The sequence below is a fragment of the Phoca vitulina genome, unplaced genomic scaffold, assembly GCF_004348235.1.
Source record: "Phoca vitulina isolate PV1807 unplaced genomic scaffold, GSC_HSeal_1.0 scaffold25, whole genome shotgun sequence".
NCBI lineage: Eukaryota > Metazoa > Chordata > Mammalia > Carnivora > Phocidae > Phoca > Phoca vitulina.
In genome coordinates this window covers 34,588,607-34,608,403 of record NW_022589728.1, presented here as the reverse complement: position 1 = coordinate 34,608,403, position 19,797 = coordinate 34,588,607, and the positions used below count along the sequence as shown (strand labels likewise).

The 19,797-nt window shown below is 36.8% G+C and overlaps 1 pseudogene; it reads left to right on the top strand.

Moving 5' to 3' along the window:
- Positions 1 to 476: 476 nt before the first annotated feature.
- LOC116643265 lies at positions 477 to 18,522 on the top strand (annotated as a pseudogene).
- Positions 18,523 to 19,797: the final 1,275 nt, after the last annotated feature.

Sequence of the window (19,797 nt, the reverse complement as noted above, 5' to 3'; positions counted from 1 at the left end):
CCCAGAGGACGCTTCTGGTCCTGGAACATCGCCCAGGCGGGACCTCTGAAGGATGGAGGGGCCATGTCCCCAAGTCCTCAGAAGAAAGAGGCCAACAGCCAAATGGCCACCTCTTCAAGGAGAGGACCATAAGGCTAGAATTTGACTCCTCTGACCACGCCGCCACAAAGAGCCACCCCCATCATGAAAAGAGTCCCTGCCTCAACTCCCCCTCGAGGAGACAGGAGGCGAGACAGGGAAAGGCCCCCTGAGGTGGCAGGCGAGGGCCCCGTTTCCGCTCCCCGGGGGGTCTTGCAACCTGCAGTGGGACAAGCTGGATGGCCCACACTTTAACCTGTAGGGAAATGGTGGAGAAGCCGGGCCCCAAGGACGCCCCCAGAGCGGGCCAACCCGGCCTGTCGTGGAGCAACCGAGTGTGGTGACTGTGGCGGAAGAAGACTCACCTCCCAGCAAGCCGGTGCTTTCAACCTCAGCGGATGACACTTCCGGGGTGCAGACCACTGCGGGGCCTCGGCAGGGGCGGGCGAGGAGGGACCCGCCAGTCTTCAGCGCCCGGACTCCCACCAGCGGTCCGGTCGAGAGCGGCACGCTGCGTGGGCTCAGCCTGTACCCCGCCGCCTCAGCGGGGGTCAGCGCTTCCCGGGGTCTTGAGGGAGCAGCGCTTGCAGGAACCCGCTGAGGCTCTAGGCACCGGGGCTCAGGTAAATAATCTGAAGCAGTATGGGACTTCCTTGTTTAAGGAGTCGCCCTTGAAGAAACAGTCTTTATACCTCACGGTCGACCGGCCCCCGAAGGACCGCCCTCAGAAACCGGCGTCCGTGAGGCCTGAGACAAGTAGTGCGCACCATGCGGTCGCACCTTCCTCAAGAACTTTTCCTGAGGCAAAGCTGGTAGAATTTGATTCCTTAAAAGCTTCAAACGTTCCTGTGTGTCCTCCGTCCCGTGTATTCTCAGGCCTGGGAGTTTGCTGCTGCCCATGGTTACCCATCGTGGACGAGCTGCGGTACAGCCAGAGGACCTGGACACAGCAGTGGAAGCGACGCAAAAGGAGTACCTGCTTCTGAAAAGCAAGTGTGAGGAGCTGCGCCTGAAGAACTTGAAGATGGGGGACAACACCGACGGGTTTGAGGGGATCCTGTACCAGAGGATAGAAACAGAAGGAATTTGCCAAAGCCGAAATCCAGAAGGTTCTTCTTTTTCTTTTTCTTTTTTTTAACCATTCAACCCTTGCTTTACTTGGTGGTTTTTCATGAAAGATACATTTAAATAGTTTAATTTTGGTAAAGTAAGTGAGCGTATGTGTTTCCGTATGGTTGTCTGTCAGATCTGACTGGAAGGACTAGAAGGCTGTTACAGAAGCTTCCACCATGGTCTTGTAAGGATCTCAGGTAAGGCAAAGACCATCCCTTGGCATCCAGGAAATAGTTTCGGTCTCCAGATAATGCTGAGGTCATTCCTGTCCCCCGAGCCAAACCTGTACCGCCTCTTTACCAAGGAAAATATTCTTTTAATTTGAACATTCAGAAGCTGTCCAAAACACCAGGAAACTTAAGGTAAACTTATTTTAAACAGTATGTTAGTTACTTCTTTTTTTTCTTTTTTTGCAAATCAGTACCTTTATTTTTAATTCTTTTTTTTCCATTCTCAACTGCCTTTATTTACTTACTGAAGTATAACGGACATGACATTAGTTTCAGATGTGCATAATAACTCAATATTTGTATGTATTGTAAAATGATCACCACCATAGGTACAGTTAACATCCATCACCATACACAGTTAAATTTTTTTCTTGTGATGAGAACTTTCTAGATCCACTCTCATAGATACTTTCAAATATGCAGTGCAGTACTATAGTCACCATACTGTACATCACATCCCCATTACTTATTTAAGTGGAAATTTGTAGATTTGGACCACCTTCACCCGTTTCAACCACCCACATGCCCCTGCCTCAGGTAACCACCCATCTTTTCTCTATCTCCATGAGCTCAGAGGTTATTTTTAGATTCCATATAAAAGTGAGATCATATGGTATTTATCTTTTTGCATCTGAATTATTTCATTTAGCATAATATCCTCATGTCCATCCATATTGTTGCCGATGGCAATATTTCATTCTTTTCTATGGCTGAATAATATTCCATTACATATATATAAACACATTTTCTTTATCCATTCATCAGTGGGCATTTTAGGTTGTTTTCATGCCACGGCTATTGTAAATAATGCTACAGTGAACAAGGAGTATATATATGTTTTCAAATTAGTGTTTTTGTTTTTGTCAGATAAATACCCAGAGTGGAATTGCTGGATCATATGGTAATTCTATTTTTAACTTTTTGAGGAAATCCCATACTGTTTTTAATAGTGACTGCTCCAATTTATAATCCCAACAACAGTTCAAAAGTGTTCCTGTTTTCCACATCCTCACCAACACTTGTTATTTCTTGTCTTTTTGGTAATAGCCATTCTAACAGGTGTGAAATGATCTCTACTGGGGTTTTGATTTGCAGTTCCCTAATGATTAGTGATGTTGAGCATCTTTTCGTGTACCGGTGGGCCATTTGTATGTTTTTAGAAAAATGTCTATTCACCTGCAAATATAGAGAACAAACTGAGGGTTGCCATAGGGGACGGGGTCAGAGGATGGGCAAAATAGGTGAAGGGGAGTAGGAGATATAGGCTTCCAGTTATAGAATGAAGTCATGGGAATAAAAAGCACAGCATAGGGAATATAGTCAATGATATTGTAATAGCATTATATGGTGACAGATGGCAGCTGCAGTTGTGGTGAGCAGAGCATAACATATAGAGAAGTTAAATCACTGTGGTGTGCACGTGAAACTAATATAACATTGTGTGTCAAATATACTCTAAAATTTTTTTTAAAGAAGAAAAGAAAAATGTCTATTCAGATACTCTGCCCATTTTAATTGGATTATTTGGCTATTGTTGTTGTATGTTGTTATTGTAGTTGTTGACTTGTATAAGTTCTTTATATGTTTTGGATATTAACCCCTTATCAGATATTTTCTCCCATTCCATAGATTGCCTTTTCATTTTGTTCATGGTTTCCTTTGCTGCACAGAAGCTTTTTTTTAGCTTGATGTGACCCCACTTATTTATTTTTGTTTTTGTTGCCTTTGTTCTTGGTGTCAAATCCAAAAAGCATTGCCAACACTAATGTCAGGGAGCTTACTGCCTATGTTTTCTTCAAGAAGTTTTATGGTTTCGGGTCTCATATTCAAGTCTTTAATGCATTTTGAGTTAATGTTTGTGTATGGTGCAAAATAGTGGTCTAGTTTCATTGTTTTGCATGTGGCTGTCCAGCTTTCCCACACCATTTATTGAAAAGACTGTCTTTCCCCATTGTATAATCTTGTCACCTTTGTCACAAATTAATTGACCGTATATGTATGGGTTTGTTCCTGGGTTGTCTAGTCTGCACTGAATCTGTAGATTTGGGTAGTATGGGCATTTTAACAGTATTTATTCTTCTAATCCATGAGCACAGAATGTCTTTCCATTTCTTTGTGTCTTCAATTTCATCAGTGTCTTATAATTTTCAGTTTACTGGTCTTTCACCACCTTGGTTAAATTTATTGCTAAGTATTTTATTTGTTTTGATGCAATTGTAAATGGAATTGTTTTCTTAATTTCTTTTTCTAATAGTTCATTTGTGGTGCCTAGGAATGCTACAAATTTTTGTATGTTGATTTTGAATCCTTCAACTTTACTGAATGCATTTATTAGTTCTAACAATTTTTTTAGTGAAGTCTTTAGACTTTTCCATATTTAATATCATGTCATCTGCAAATAGTGACAGTATGTCTTCTTCCTTTTCAGTTTGGATGCCTTTTATTTCTTTTTCTTACATAATTGCTCTGGCTAGGAATATAAGTGGTTATATTCAAATAGTATTATGATCAAGAATGGGCATGCTTGTCTTGTTCCTGATCTTAGAGAAAAAGTTTTTAGCTTTTCACGGTTGAATATAATGTTAGCTGTTAGCTTGTCATAAAAGGCCTTTATTATGCTGAGGTATGTTTTCTCTATTCCCACTTTGTTGAGAGTTTTTATAATAAATGGATATTGAATTTTGTCAAATGCTTTTTCTGAATCTGTTGAGATAATTTCATATAATTTTTATCCTTCATTTTGTTAATGTAGTATAGCACATTAATTGATTTGCAGATGTTGAACTTTCCTTGCATACTTGGAATAAATCCCACTTGATTATGCTCTCTGGTTCTTTCAATGCATTGTTGAATTTCATTTTCTAGTATTTAGTGGAGGATTTTTGCAGCTATGTTCATCGAGGATATTGGCCTGTAATTTTCTTTTCTTGTGGTGTCCTTGTCTGGTTTTGGTTTCAGGGTAATGCTGACTTCATAAAATGAGTTTGAAAATTTTCCCTCCTCTTCTATTTTTTGGAAGAGTTTGAGAAGGATTGGTATTAATTCTCCTTTGAATGTTTGGTAGAATTCATCAGTGAAACTGTCTGATCCTGGACTTTTGCTTATTAGGAGGTTTTTGATTACTGATTCAATCTCCTTCCTAGTAATCAGTCTGTTCAAATTTTCTATTTTTTCATGATCAATTTTGGAAGGTTGTATGTTTCTAGGAATTTATCCATTTTCTCTAGGCTGTCAATTTGTTGCAAGATAATTGTTCATAGTACTCTTATGATTCTTTGTATTTTTCTGTTTTTGCAATTTTATTGAGATTTAATTGACATACAATACTGTATTGTTTTTATTTTATTTATTTTTTTCATCATGATAAGTGTACTCTTTAATCCCCATCACATATTTCACCATCCCTCCACAATCCGAATCTTTGTATTTCTGATACCAATTCTAATGTTTCCTCTTCCATTTCTGATTTTATTTATTTGGTTCCTCTCTCTTTTATTTTTTTGGTGAGTCTAGCTAAAAGTTTATCTATTTTGTTTATCTTTTCAAAGAACTAGGTCTTAGTTTCACTGAGCTTTTCTGTTTTGTTTTTTTTTTTTTTAGCCTCTATTCCATTTATTTCCACTCTGATATTTTTTATTTCCTTCTACTAACTTTGGCTTTCTTATTTTTTTATAGTACCTTGAGGTGTAAAGTTAGGTCATCTATTTGAGATTTTTCTTGTTTATTTGTCATGATGAACTTTCCTCTTGGAACTGCTTTTGCTGCATCCCATAAAATTTGGCATTTGTATTTCAGTTTTCATCTGTGTCAAGGTATCTTTTTATTTCTCTTTTGATTTCTTTTTTGATCCATTGGTTGTTCAGTAGCATGTTGGTTAATCTCAACATATTTGTGACTTTTCTAGTTCTTTCCATGTAACTGATTTTCAGTTTTCATACCATTGTGGTTGAAAAAGATGCTTGATATGATTTCAAACTTTTTAAATTTATTAAGACTTATTTTTTGGCCTCAGGTATGATCTATCCCGGAGAATATTCCATGGACACTTGGGAAGAATATGTATTTTGTAGCTTTTTGATGAAATGTTCTGTACAGGCAATAATACCTCAGAGACATCGTAGGTTCAGTTCCCAAAAAAACAAATATCACAATAAAGTAAACCAAATGAATAATTGGTTTCCCAGTGCATATAAAAGTTATGTTTACACTATATTGTAGACTATTAAGTGAGTAATGGAATTATGTATAAACACAATAATGTACATGCCTTAATTAAAAAAACACTTTATGCTTAAAAAAAAAATACGTACCATCATCTAAGCTTTCACTGAGTCATAATCTTTTTGCTGGTGGAGGGTCTTGCCTGGATGTTCATGGCTGCTGACTGATCAGGGTGCTGGTTGCTGAAGGTTGGATGACTTATAATAAGACAACACTGAAGTTTGCCACATTGCATTAGCTCTTAACAAGTCAGCCTGCCCCTTGAAGCTTTGAAGCCAGGCATTGACTTCTCCTCTCTAGCTATAAAAGTCCTAGTTGGCATCTTCTTCCAATATATGGCTGTTTCATCTACAATCGAAAATTTATTGTTTGGAGTAGCTACCTTCATTAATTATCTTAGCTAGATCTTCTTGATAACTTGGTACAGCTTCTACATCAATACTTGCTGCTTCACCTTGCACTTTTATGTTATGGAGATGGCTTTTTTCCTTATACCTCACAAACCAACTTCTGCTAGTTTCACACTTTTCTTCTGCAGCTTCCTCATCTCTCAGCCTTCTTAAAATTGAAGAGAATTAGGGCCTTGCTCTGGATTAGGCTGTGGTTTAAGGGAATGTGTGGTTGTTTTGATCTTCTAACCAGACCACTCAAACTTTCTCCATATCAGTGATAAGGCTGTTTTGCTTTCTCATCATTCATGTGTTCACTGGAGTAGTTCCTTCAACAACTTTTCCTTTGCATTTACAACTTGGATAACTGACCCAGGAGGTCTAGCTATCAACCTCTCTTGGCTTTCAACATGCCTTTCTCACTAAGTTTAATTATTCCTAGCTTTCAATTTCAAGTGAGAAACATGTGACTCTCCCTTTCACTTGAACACTTAGAGGCTATTGTAGGTTTATTAACTGGCTTAATTTCAGTACTGTTGTGTCTCATGGAATAGGAAGGGTAAGAGAAGGGGAAACAGCTAGTTGGTGGAACAATCAGAATGCACGCAACATTTATCAATTATATTTGCTGTGTTATATGCACACAGTTCATGACACCACAAAACAATTACAATAGTAACACCAAAGATCACACTGATCATAGATTACCATAACAAATATAATAATAATGAAAAAGTTTGAAATATTGTGAGAATTACCAAAATGTGACACAGAGACACAAAGTGAGCAAATGCTGTTAGCAAAATGTTACTGCTTGACACCAGGCTGCCACAAAACTTCAATTTGTTAAAAACACAATATCTGCAAAGCACAATGAAGTAAAGCACAATAAAACAAGGTATACCTGATGTAAATGTATAGAGAACCTCTGTCCACCTACATGTACTTTTTATAAAGCTTTCTTAAAGTAGATTTGCATTAATTATGCTTCAAATGATTCAAATAAAAGGGTTCTAAGACAGAAACCATGGCAGTCCATTGGAAAAGTATTACAGAAGGTACAATACAGCAAATAAAAATTATGTTATAATAATGATTGAACTTTAGGAATAATCTGACATGATCTGCTGGTTTGGTGTGTATGTAGATAAATATATAGTCTGATGTTCATTGTGCATTTTAAATGTTTTCTGCCATTGCTTTCTTTTTGTTTTTATTTATAATGTGATATATTTGATATGTTTGTTTCTGGTCATTGCTAGGTTATCCAGATAAATTTTGAAGAATTTGGTCTGGAGATTGGCTATGATACCTTGACAATTGGTGATGAGGTGAAGTTGGAGACTCCAGAACAGTGCTCCAAATGTAAGTTCTTAATGTTTCATTCTTGACTTCACCTATCAGGTCTTAATGAAATTTAACCATTTTTCTTCCATTAGTTCCTCCCACTACCACAAACAGAAGTATAGAAACTTAATCATTATCAACTTACATATAGTATATTTTTCATCCTTCCTCAATGAGGCTTAAGGTACTTGATCGAAACACAATTTTTTAGAATCCATTGCCAGATAGGAGCCCACTGGAAATGGAGGCCCAGAGTGAAATTGCAGAGTGCTTGTTTGGGCCTTGTTTTGGAAAACACTTTTGTCCCCACAGAGTTAAAAGGTAAATTGAAAAGGGGTGCCTGGTTGGCTCAGTCGATAGAGCATGAGACTCTTATTCACCATGTTGGGTGTAGAGATTACTTAAAAATAAAATCTTAAAAAAAAAAAAGAAAAGAAAAAAGGTAGACTGGAAAAGCAAATATAAAATTGATTCCAGAGGCTCTGGTAGTGAAGATGGCGGATGCTACTCACTCACTGGCAGCAAAATCATACCTAGCTATGGAGAACTGAAGTAGAGAGTTTATCAGTGGTTTGACATTTGACATAGTTAGCAATGAACCACTCTCAGAGTTGAGATAATTAAAATAGACTAAATATGGTTCTTAATGTGAGCTAAAAGAAAATGGAAAAAAAGAAAATGTTAAGAACTTATTTACTGCCCAGGTCTTGGACTATTCATTCCAATAATCTATCTATGATAGTGGCATGAACAAATATTTCAGGGAAACTATATTGTTTTCTCCGCTGTGAACCTCAAAAGCTTAGAATACGGTTTCTCTCAGAATTCCCTTCATAACTGTTGATTTGCAGTTCAGGCTCTATCAACCTGATTTTTTCAGAATGTGGTCTTTTTGCATCATAGTTACTTGGTCCACTTTCTTAAAATATAGAATTCTGGACCCCCATAAGTGGCTTACTGAACCAGTTTCTCTGGGCTTTGGAACCAAAAATCTACACATTTTTTATCTTTCTCTAATTTGATACAAATGCCTAAAAATACCAGGAATTTTGATAATATTTGAATATTTTTTCCACATTCCTTGACATTATACAATATATGAAAGATATTTACCCACTGGGATAAAGGAGTGGGGAACAGAGTCAAAATCCATGAAATCAATTTTTTTTAATTATAATTGACATACAATATTATATTAGTTTCAGGTGTATGACATAGTAATTCAACAATTATATATATGACAAAGTGCTCATCAGGATAAATGTAGTTACCACCTGTCACCTGTTTATACCACCCACTGCACCCCCTACCCTGGCAACTACGAGCTTGCTCTTTATGAGTCTCTTTCTGTTGTGTTTTGTACATTTGCTTTGTTTTTTAGATTCCATGTAAAAGTAAAATCATATGGTATTTGTGTTATATAGTCTGACTTATTTCATTTAGCATACTACCCTCTAGGTTCACCCATGTTATTGTGAATGGCAAGATTTCATTCTTTTTTATGGCTGAGTAGTATTCCATTATATATATATATATATATATATATATATATATACACACACATATATATACACACACACTACATCTTCTTTATCCATGGAGAACCTATGCCCTCTCTAAAGGGGGCAGGAGATAGTTCCAGCCAATTTTTGCTATGTGATAATCCAGGCCTAGGGTTGCCAGTTTGTCAAAAGAAACCACAAATTCAGATTTTTAATATGTAATATTCAGTTATTTAAAACACTACACTTCCTAAATAACAATTTTTAAAAATCTACTGATTAGATTAGCTCTGTGGCTAGCAATTTTTAATACAATATGACAACACCAAACTATCAGGTATAAATAAAACCACAAGGAAATCTAGGAGGAACTGTAGATTATGTCTGGAAGATATTAGTCCAATGTAGTGATATATCTACCAGGCTCATCTTCCAGATAAAAATGCTTAGCTTTTTTAGTGGGAGGAAGTATTAAAAATGAAGTCACAAACAATTTGAGTTACATAACCAAACATGTAGAGCATGTAAAATACTAGCCCTTTTTATCCACCATACCTTAGGAAGCACAAAATGGAATTGTAGTAGGCTCTGAGATAGACACTAGTTGTGATTGAGTAATGGTAATCCATGTTGCAAGGGGAGGAGAAAGGTTGAAACTGAAGTCAAGTATGCAATAAAAATAAGAAAGAAGAGTAGGTTTTGGGGGGTTTTGTTACAGTTTTTGTTTTAAGTGAGAGCTAAGAGGGAATACTATCAGGGCCTACTACATATACATATATAAATAAATTCCTAGAAAAGTGAAATAAAAGCACACATAAATACAATCCCATTGTTTTTTCATTATGAAATTAACCAGATAAAATTTCTCTTTCAAATTGCCATAGAATTTTGAAAGACTTACTCCCAGTTTCTGTACTTACCACATTGGAGCCTGGAAACTAGTCTAGAATCTCAAAGGGTAAGGGAGGTGGGATGCAGATGCCAACCAGGCACGTCTCTGGGCAAGAGTTGAGCTACAGAAAAGTCAGAGGAGGACCTCCACAGGAAAGGGAGCAGGAAAGGACCCTATCTTGCCCAGGTTTAAAAACAGTATTATATATATGACATGGTAAATTGCCAAAAAATTATTTTTGAAAACCCATTTGAAAGGAATTTATTCTTACTTATTTTTTAGTTTTAATTTCAGTATAATTAGCATATAATTTATATTAGTTTCAGGTATACAATATAGTGATTCAACAATTCTATATATTACTCAGTAGTTATCATGGTAAGTGTACTCATAATCCCCTTCACCTGTTTCACCCATCCCCCACCCACCTCCACTCTAGTTACCGTCTGTTTGTTTTCTATATTTAAAGTCTGGGGGTTTTTTTGTTTGTCTCTTTTATTCTTTGTTCATTTGTTTTGTTTCTTAAATTCCACATATGAGTGAAATCATATGATATGTCTTTCTCTGACTGACTTATTTCACTTAACATTATACTCTCTAGATCCATCCATGTTGTTGCAAATGACAAGATCTCACTCTTTTTGTGGCTCAGTAATATTCCATTGTGTGTGTGTGTGTGTGTGTGTGTGTGTGTATCACATCTTCTTCTTTATCTATTCATCTATTGATGGACACGAGTTGCTTTCATAATTTGGCTATTGTAAGTAATGCTGCAACATAGGGTTGCACATATCTTTTTTAATCAGTGTTTTTTGTATTCTCTGGGTAAATACCCTGTAGTGGAATTACTGGATCATATGGTAATTCTATTTGTAAGTTTTTGAGGAACCTCCACATTGTTTTCCACGGTAGTTGAACCAGTTTGCATTCCCACCAACAGTGCACAAGTGTTCCTTTGTCTCCACATTCTCACCAACATTTTTTGTTCCTTGTGTTTTTGATTTTAGCCAATCTGACAGGTGTAAGGTGATATCTCATTGTGCTTTTGATTTGCATTTCCCTGATGATATGTGGAGCATCTTTTCATGTGTCTGTTGACCATCTCTATGTCTTTCTTAGAGAAATCTGTTCATGTCTTCAGCCATTTTTTAATTGGATTATTTATTTTTTGGGTGTTGAGTTGTATAAGTTCTTTATTTATTTTGGATACCAACCCTTTATCAGGTATGTCATTTGCAAATATCTTCCCCTATTCAGTAGGTTGTCATTTTAGTTTTGTTGACTGTTTCCCTCAGTGTGACTGTGCAAAAGCTGTTTATTTTGATGTAGTTCCAATTGTTTATTTTTGCTTTTGTTTTCCTTGTCTCAGGATATATGTGTAGAAAAATGTTGCTGTGGCTAATGTCAGAGATATTACTGTCTGTGCTGTCTTCTAGGATTTTTATTGTTTCAGATCTCACATTTAGGTCTTTCATCCATTTTGAATTTATTTTTGCATATGGTGTAAGAAAGTGATCCAGTTACATTCTTTTGCATGTTACTGTCCAGTTTTCCCCACACCATCTGTTGAAGAGACTGCCCTTTTCCTATTCCATATTCTTGCCTCCTTTGTCAAAGATTAATTGACCATATAATAGTAGGTTTATTTCTGGGTTTTTTATTCTTTTCCATTGAGCTATATGTCTATTTTTGTGCCAGGACCATACTGTTTTGATTACTTCAGCTTTGTAGTATATTTTGAAATCTGGGATTGTGATACCTCCAGTTTTGTTCTTCTTTTTCAAGATTGCTTTGGCTATTTGGGGTCTTTTGTGGTTCCATACAAATTTTAGGATTGTTTGTTCTAGTTCTATGACAAATGCTGTTGGTATTTTGACAGGGATTGCATTAAATCTGTAGATTGCTTTGGTAGTATGGACATTTTAACAATATTTGTTCTCCCAATCCATGAGTTTGGAAAATCTTTCCATTTGGTGTCATCTTTAATTTATTTCATCAGTGTTTTATAGTTTTCAAAATATAGGTCTTTCACTTCAGTTTAGTCCAAGGTATTTTATTATTTTGGTGCAATTGCAAATGGGATTGTTTTCTTAATTTCTCTTTCTGCTACTTCATTGTTAGTGTATAGAAATGCAACAGATTTCTGTATATTGATCTTGTATACTGTGACCTTACTGAATTCATTTCTCAGTTCTAGTAGTTTTTTGTTGGAGTCTTTAGAGTTTTCTGTGTGTGGTATTATGTTATATGCAAATAGTGACAGTTATTTCTTCTTCTTTACCAATTTGGGTTCCTTTTATTCCTTTTTGTTGTCCGAGTGCTATAGCTAGGACTTGTGGTACTATGTTGAATAAAAGTGGTGAGAAGGGACATCCTTGTCTTGTTCCTGTCCTTAGGGCAAAAGCTCTAAGTTACTCACCATTAAGTTTGATATCCATTGTGGGTTTTTTGTGTATGTTGAGGTGTGTTGTGGTATGTTCCTTCTATTATGTTGAGGTATGTTCCCTACAAACCTGCTTTGTTGAGAGTTTTTATCCTTTCTCTTATTGATGTGATGTATCACATTGATTGATTTGCGATTATTGAATTACCCTTGCATCCCAGGACTAAATCCCACTTGATCATGAATGATTTTTTTAATGTATTGTTAGATTCAGATTACTAAGATTTTGTTGAGGATTCTTGCATCTATATTCATCAGAGATATTGGCTTGTAGTTCTCTTTTTTTGTGGTGTCTTTTTTTTTTTTAAGATTTTATTTATTTATTTTGATACAGAGAGAGAGACAGTGAGAGAGGGAACACAAGCAGGGGGAGTGAAAGAGGGAGAAGCAGGCTTCCTGCTGAGCAGAGAGCCCGACGCGGGGCTTGATCCCAGGACCTGGGATCCTGACCTGAACTGAAGGCAGACGCTTAACAACTGAGCCACCCAGGCGCCCCTTGTGGTGTCTTTATCTGGTTTTGGTATCAGGGGTAATACTGGCCTTATACAATGAATTTGGAAGCTTGGTAGTTTGAGAAGAATAGGTATTAACTCTTTTTTAAATGTTTGGTAGAATTCATCTGTGGCGCTGTCTGGTCCTGGACTTCTGTTTGTTGGGAGTTTTTTGATTACTGATCCAATTTTATTGCTAGTAATTAGTCTGTTCAAATTTTCTATTTCTTCCTGATTCAATTTTGGAAAGTTATATATTTTAGGAATTTATCCATTTCTTCTAGGTTACCCAATTTGTTGACATATAAGTTTTTTTCATAATATACTCTCAAAATCCTTTGTATTTCTCTGGTGTCAGTTCTCCTTTGTGATCTTGTTTATTTGAGTCTTCTTTCTCTTTTTTTTTGATGAGTCTGGCTAAAGGTTTATCAATTTTTTTATTTTTTCCAAGAACTAATTCCCGGTTTCATTGATTTGTTCTATTGTTTTTTGTTTCTATTTCATTTACTTCTGTTCTAATCTTTATTATTTCCTTACTTTCATTAGTTTTAGGTTTTGTTTATTCTTCTTTTTCCAGCTTCTTTAGGTATAAGGTTAAGTTGTTTATTTGAGATTTTTCTTGCTTCTTGAAGTAGACCTGTGTTGCTATAAACCTTTCTTTTAGAACAGCTTTTTTTGCATTCCCAAAGATTTTGGACCATTGTGTTTTCATTTTCATTTGTCTCTATGTGTTGATTTCTTCTTTGATTTCTTGGGTGACACATTCATTGTGTAGTAGCATGTTTATTTAACCTCCATATATTTGTGTCCTTTCCAGATTTTTTTCTTGTGGTTGATTCCTGGTTTCAATTTTTTTGAAATTATTGAGACATGTTTTGTGACTTCACATATGATCTATTCTGGGTAATGTTCCATGTGTACTTGAAAAGAATGTGTATTCCTAGGAAGGAATGTTCTGAATATATCCATCTGGTCCAAAGTGTCATTCAAAGACATTCTTTCCCTATTGATTTTCTGTTTAGATAACCCATCCATTGATGTAAGTGGGGTGTTAAAGTCCCCACAATTATTGTATTACTATCAATTACTTCCTTTATGCTTGTTATTAACTGTTTTATGTATCTGGTGCTCCTATGTTGGGTGCATAAATATTTACAATTGTTCTATCTTCTTGTTGGATTTTTCCCTTTATGATTATGTAGTATCCTTTGTCTCTTGTACAGTCTGTTTTAAGTCTATTTTATCCAAAATAAGTATTGCTACCTTGGCTTTCTTTTCACTTCCGTTTGCATGATAAATGCTTTTCTTTCCATCCTTTCATTTTTAATCCATTTAAGTGTCCTTAGGTCTGAAATGAGTCTCCTGTAAGCAACATATTAGATGGGTCTTGCTTTTTTTTTTTTTTTTTTAATTTGACTGAGAGAGACACAGCGAGAGAGGGAACACAAGCAGGGGGAGCAGGAGAGGGAGAAGCAGGCTTCCTGCGGAGCAGGGAGCCCGATGCAGGGCTCGATCCCAGGATCCTGGGATCATGACCTGAGCCGAAGGCAGACGCTTAACGACTGAGCCACCCAGGCGCCCCTCTTGCTTTTTTTAATCCATCCATCATCCTCTGTCTCTTGATGGAGCATTTAGTCCATTTACATTCAAAGTAATTGTTGATTGGTATGTATTTATTGCCATTTTGTTACTTGTTTTATGGTTGGTTTTGTAGTTTTCTCTGTTCCTTTCTTCTCTTGTTCTCTTCTCTCACGGTTTTCCGGCTTTCTTTAGTGATATACTTGGATTCCTTCCTCCTTATTTTTTGCATATCTATTACCGGTTTTTGATTTGTGGTTACTGTTAGGCTTATATATAACATCTTATGTATACAACAATCTATATTAAGTTGATGGTTGCTTAAGTCTGAGCCCATTTTGAGAGCACTAAATTTTTATTCCTCTTCCTCTCAGGTTTTAGGTTTGTGGTGTCATACTTTAAATCCTTTTATTTTGTGAATCTCTTGACTGATTTTTACAGATACACTTATTTTACTGCTTTTGTGCTTCCTACTTTTCTTATCCTGCATATGGTCTTTCCTTTTCGCTCAGAGTCCCCTTTAACTGTGCACTATCTCCATGGGGCTGTTCATTGTAGTATCTCTTTAATAGTGGGGACTCAGTTTCCTAACACCATCTGGCTCTCCCAGAGCCTAGCCCATTGATTTTTAAAGTTCCAGGTGTTAAATCCCACTGATTGTAAGAAAGCCTCTGGTTTTCAAAGCCAAATGTTATGGGGATTTGTCTTCCCATTGCAGGTCCCCTGTGCCTAGGGATGCCTGGTATAGGATCTGCTCCTCTCCCATTTCTGTGCAATCCTCCCTCCTGCAGACAGTCCCGGGGGTGAGTTTGGCTCCCAACCATGTCTCCGCCCTTGCTATCCTATTTGTCATGGCCTCTTCTCTACATTTAGCTATGAAGAGTCTGTTATACCAGTCTTCAGGTCCTCTTTTTGGATTATTTACACTGATGTGGGTGTTATCTTGGTGTATCCTTGGGACAAGGTGAGCCTAGGATCCTCCTACTCTGCCATCTTCCCCAGAAGAACGAAGGGAATTTATTTTAAATAATGCTCAACAAGAAAAACAAGTCTCCATTTAGACATCTTATTTAGCAATCTGTTCACTCATATGTAAACTCCTTTTTGCTTTTTTCTTGTTTGATCCATGTGCTAGAGAATCAATTTGGGCACCAAAATTATTTTTTAAATAAATTTATTTTAAAAGATCAAATTTTTGAAAGTCAGAAAACAGTAAAAAATGGAAAATACATTCATTTAACAGAAAGCCATATAATATCATATTTGAAAGCATTCTATAAGAGGATGAATTAGCCCATATTAAATTGTGTAAGTTCTGATTAATTTAATAAACACAGGATACATCATTTTGATAAAGATTTAACCAGGTATGGAACATTCCAATCTATTCTATTTAGGTCATAGGACTGAATTATGCATTGGAAATATATGATGTTTTTGGTTCTCCTTTTCTTTCAATATTTAGGTTTTAAAAGGTAAAATCAATTGTTATATTCTATTCCATTAAAAAATGTAGTCCATAAAGTCATAGCATATTCAATAGCTAAAATAATCCTCTAAAAAATATTAATTATAAAAGGTTGTTAAAAATAACTCACATAATTTGTTTCCCTCAAGTACAAAGCATATAGTTTTTGCAATTCAGTAATCAAAAATAATTAAATGTGCTACATCTCTTCACCTTGACAGTTTGGCTCCAAAGAAACACTCATGACAAAGTTATCAGCAATAAAATTATTAAGTAATGGGCTATGCACAATAATTGAGTATCATACATAGTACTAAGTTCTCCATAAAGTTTTATCAGATGAAAGTTCCTAAAATAATGTAAATTTAAGCTGCAAACTTAAATTCACATTCAGAGATTTGTTGCTTCTGCCATTTGCTATCCCATTATCCTTTGTCCATTTGTAGCCTTTTCTCTCTCACTCTCATTCTTGTTCATTTAGTCTCCAGTAGAGTTATTTGGAGGGCATTTCCCCCCATTTTGAAACAGCATTTTTCATTTCTGGCAACTTCGTGGTGGTGTGGTGACAGGCATTAATAGAGATCAGAATGTGAACTTGACCAGTTGGTAATTCAGATAATGGATTTCAACCATTGTGCTATTATCTTTTAAAGGCTGTTAAAAGAAATTTAACTTTTTCATAGGTTGTTTTCCATGTGCTATTTTCACACTTAAGCATAGATTCACCTGGTAGTGGAAATGGATATAATAAATTTGAGAGAGCTAACTGTAATGATAGTGCAATTACTGGCATTGAATTCACCTCCAGCCCTCATTTCATCTGCAACAAGAAGATGTTGATTTGTCCACTCTTCTCATCTTTGTAGCATCAAACTAAGATGATTAGAAATGCACTCTGTGGAGAAAAAAAAAAAAAAAAGAAATGCACTCTGTCAAGCATGTGATTGTCTTTCCTTTTCCTGCCTTTCCTCTCACATGTTTTGTTGTTCCATTATTGGATCCATGGTAACACTGTAAAGAATTATTAAGTGAAAACTTGCAAAATAACAGATGAAAAAAAAAATGTGTTCCATTCCTAAGGTACCCCTGTAAATTTAGAAGTATTCACTGATATTGGATGACATTATATTTGAGCAAGCAAAAATTGGGGTGCCAGGCAAGGGTATAAACTCCTTTCTGGGAGATAGTGGCAAGCTGGAGCAAGGCAGAAAGAGCATGCAAAGACTGTCCACTGGCCTCCATTACCCAAGAACACCTTCTTAGGCCCCTAGTTGAATGACAGACCAGAAATCTGCTCTCAAGCTAAAGCTCCTCAAGAAGCAGATAGGCCTCTTTCATAGAGAGATGGGAGGTGTATTTTAGTCTGCTATTGATGCAGTGCCCTGGGGGTGGTAGTCTACTAAGAACTCTCTCTCCAAGTGTTACAGTCTCATAGGATCCAGGATTCCCAAGTTCCTCTGGCCTCTAGAGCAGGGTGATTAAGGGGTGTCCTCTGGGTGGCACCCACAAAACCTAGGGCACAAGATGCTATAAAAGCTCCCCTCTAGGAGATACTGGTGCTCTGGAGCACTGCAGCGGGAGAGCTTAAAGCAACTAAAATGAGCATATAGAGGCCACCCACTAGGAGAAAGAAAAAAAAAAGAAAAAAAATTTTTTAATTTAAAAAAGAAGATGGTACCTGCCAGCTGAAAAGAGGCAGAGGCGGAGCATATAGATGGTGCCCACAGGGGAAAAAAAAGATGACACCCACTGAGTGAGGCAGAGGGAGAGCATAAGATGGTACCTACCAGTCAGCAGGGCCCTAGAATGTGTGCTAAATTAGATGCTTGCCCCTCAAGCCAACAATTTAATATTAGCAAATGAGCCCCATTTATGTATAGGTACCTCTTGATCAGCTACTTCTATGCTGGGCCTTGGGGTGGGTGAGCCCATGTGCACAAACCCTTTAAGAGTCATTTTTCAGGTTGTTAGAGCTTTGTGGGTCCCATGGATGTGAGCCTCATTGGATTTCAAAGCTAGATGTTTTGGGGTCTCATGTCTCAGGTGCAGGTATTAAAGAAAGGGGTGCCCAGTGTGGAGTTCAGACTGCTTCGATGTGGGCCTTCTTTCATTTTCCAGATGTATAGGAGTTGCTCAGACAATTTTTAGGTTTTTTTTCAGAGGAAGTTATTCCATATGTAGCTGCAGATTCAGTGTGTCCATGGGAAGAGGTGTTTCCTGGATCCTTCTACATCATCATTTTGAACTGGAACCTCTCCAAATCCAAAAAGTTCTGAAAGAAAAAGATGAACTTACTGCACATGTAAACTCCACGGAAAAATCTTTCTCTGACCTCTTTAAGTGATTTGAGAACAGAATAAGGTGATCAAAGGCTACCACATAAAGAATCACTGAAGATGTGTACTGAGGATTAAATAGTAAGAATTGAAAAGGAAAACCAGAGATACCAAGGACTAAAGGCCCACACAGAAAAGAAACACTGGCAAATAAGGACATCACTTAAGTCTGGAGCAAGGCCCAAAATTAGGCTATGGTCTTCCAGGTGAGCCTGAGGAAGAAGCAGATGCACATCTACTCTCGGAAAAAGACTAAAGAAAACAATGACCTGAACAGAATCTGTGACAACCTCATTTCCAAGATGAGAAGATCTGATATGGAAGTCCCTGATCAGTACCCCTCCTCCTTCCTCTGTTTTTCTGTGTGTCTGACTCTGTCTGTTAGAAGGATTTATGTTCTTTCTTCTCTTAACCTCAACTTGTTTTTAAACTAGATTGCTTTAAAAAGAAGACTAAATAAAGTTTCCTTTAAGTTAGAGAGAGAAAGAGAGGGCACTTCTGTGCATGTGTTCTGATCAACAGTCTCAGCTGAGACCTGCCTATGTGATATTCCAGCCCAGGTTCCTGAAACACAAGTAAAGAAGTCTCCAGAATATTTCAGTTCCCACCCTTTCAAATATTCCTAGGTGACACATTAGACATTATATAGACAAGCTGTTCTCACTGTGATTTCTCCACATTCCTCATGCACAGAACCAGTGAGCATGATAAAATGATAGTTGTTTTAAACCACAGAATATTGGAGTAGTTTGTTATGCAATAGTAAATAACCAGAATGCTTCCCCATCTTCCTTCTCCCTTTTTCCATTTTCCAAATGTCCTCAGTTCATTTGAGGTCCATGTCGTTTCGGACAACTGAGTTGTCCCCCAGCTCCAAGGGTGAAATAGGTGATACAGGGTAATACAATTAGCAGTGCTATTTCTCTAGCTACAGAGACTAGTTCATGCAAGTGCACATGAACTAAGCCAGACTCCAATATTCAGGGTGACTATTAAAAGTGTTGGAATTTTCTGTAACAGGTGTTTTCTTTGTTGACAATTTGAACTTCCTGGAGTTGATTTGTTTTTTTAATCACAAGGGAAGCCAATCTGAAAATAAAGGTAATGTATGGAAGAAAAGAGAGTTGAGAACCCCAAAAATTCAGACCTGGGGACCTGATGATATCATAAACTTTTTAAACTCTTTCCTTAAATTTGTTCTTCTGGATATTTTAGTTACATACTCTTCCTTTATTATTTAATCCAGTCTGGGTTGAGTTTTCTGATGCTTGCAACCAAAAGCATTGTAAACTTACTATGTATAAACCTAAATTTTTTTCTGGAAAGACTCATGTCAGTGGCTACCATGGATGAAAGAACTGAGAAGGAGGGAAGCTTTTATTTGTCATCTTACACCTTTTTATACATTTGAATTACCTAACAATATGCATCAATTACTTTTTTTTCCCCCACATCAACAGGAATCATCTGGATGGTGAAATAAGCCATTTTCTTGGTTTTGCTCATCATATTTTTCTGTATGATATCCAACCACTTTCATATGACCCATAAGTTACATAAGTAAGTACTGGATACTTACTATGCTGGGTAATTTCACATGCATTACCTCTTTTCACACCCACAAAAAGTCCAGTGTTTAATCCCTGCTATCCCCATGCAGAGTAGGAAAATGAAACAGAGCTATTCAGGAATTTACCAAAGGTGACAAA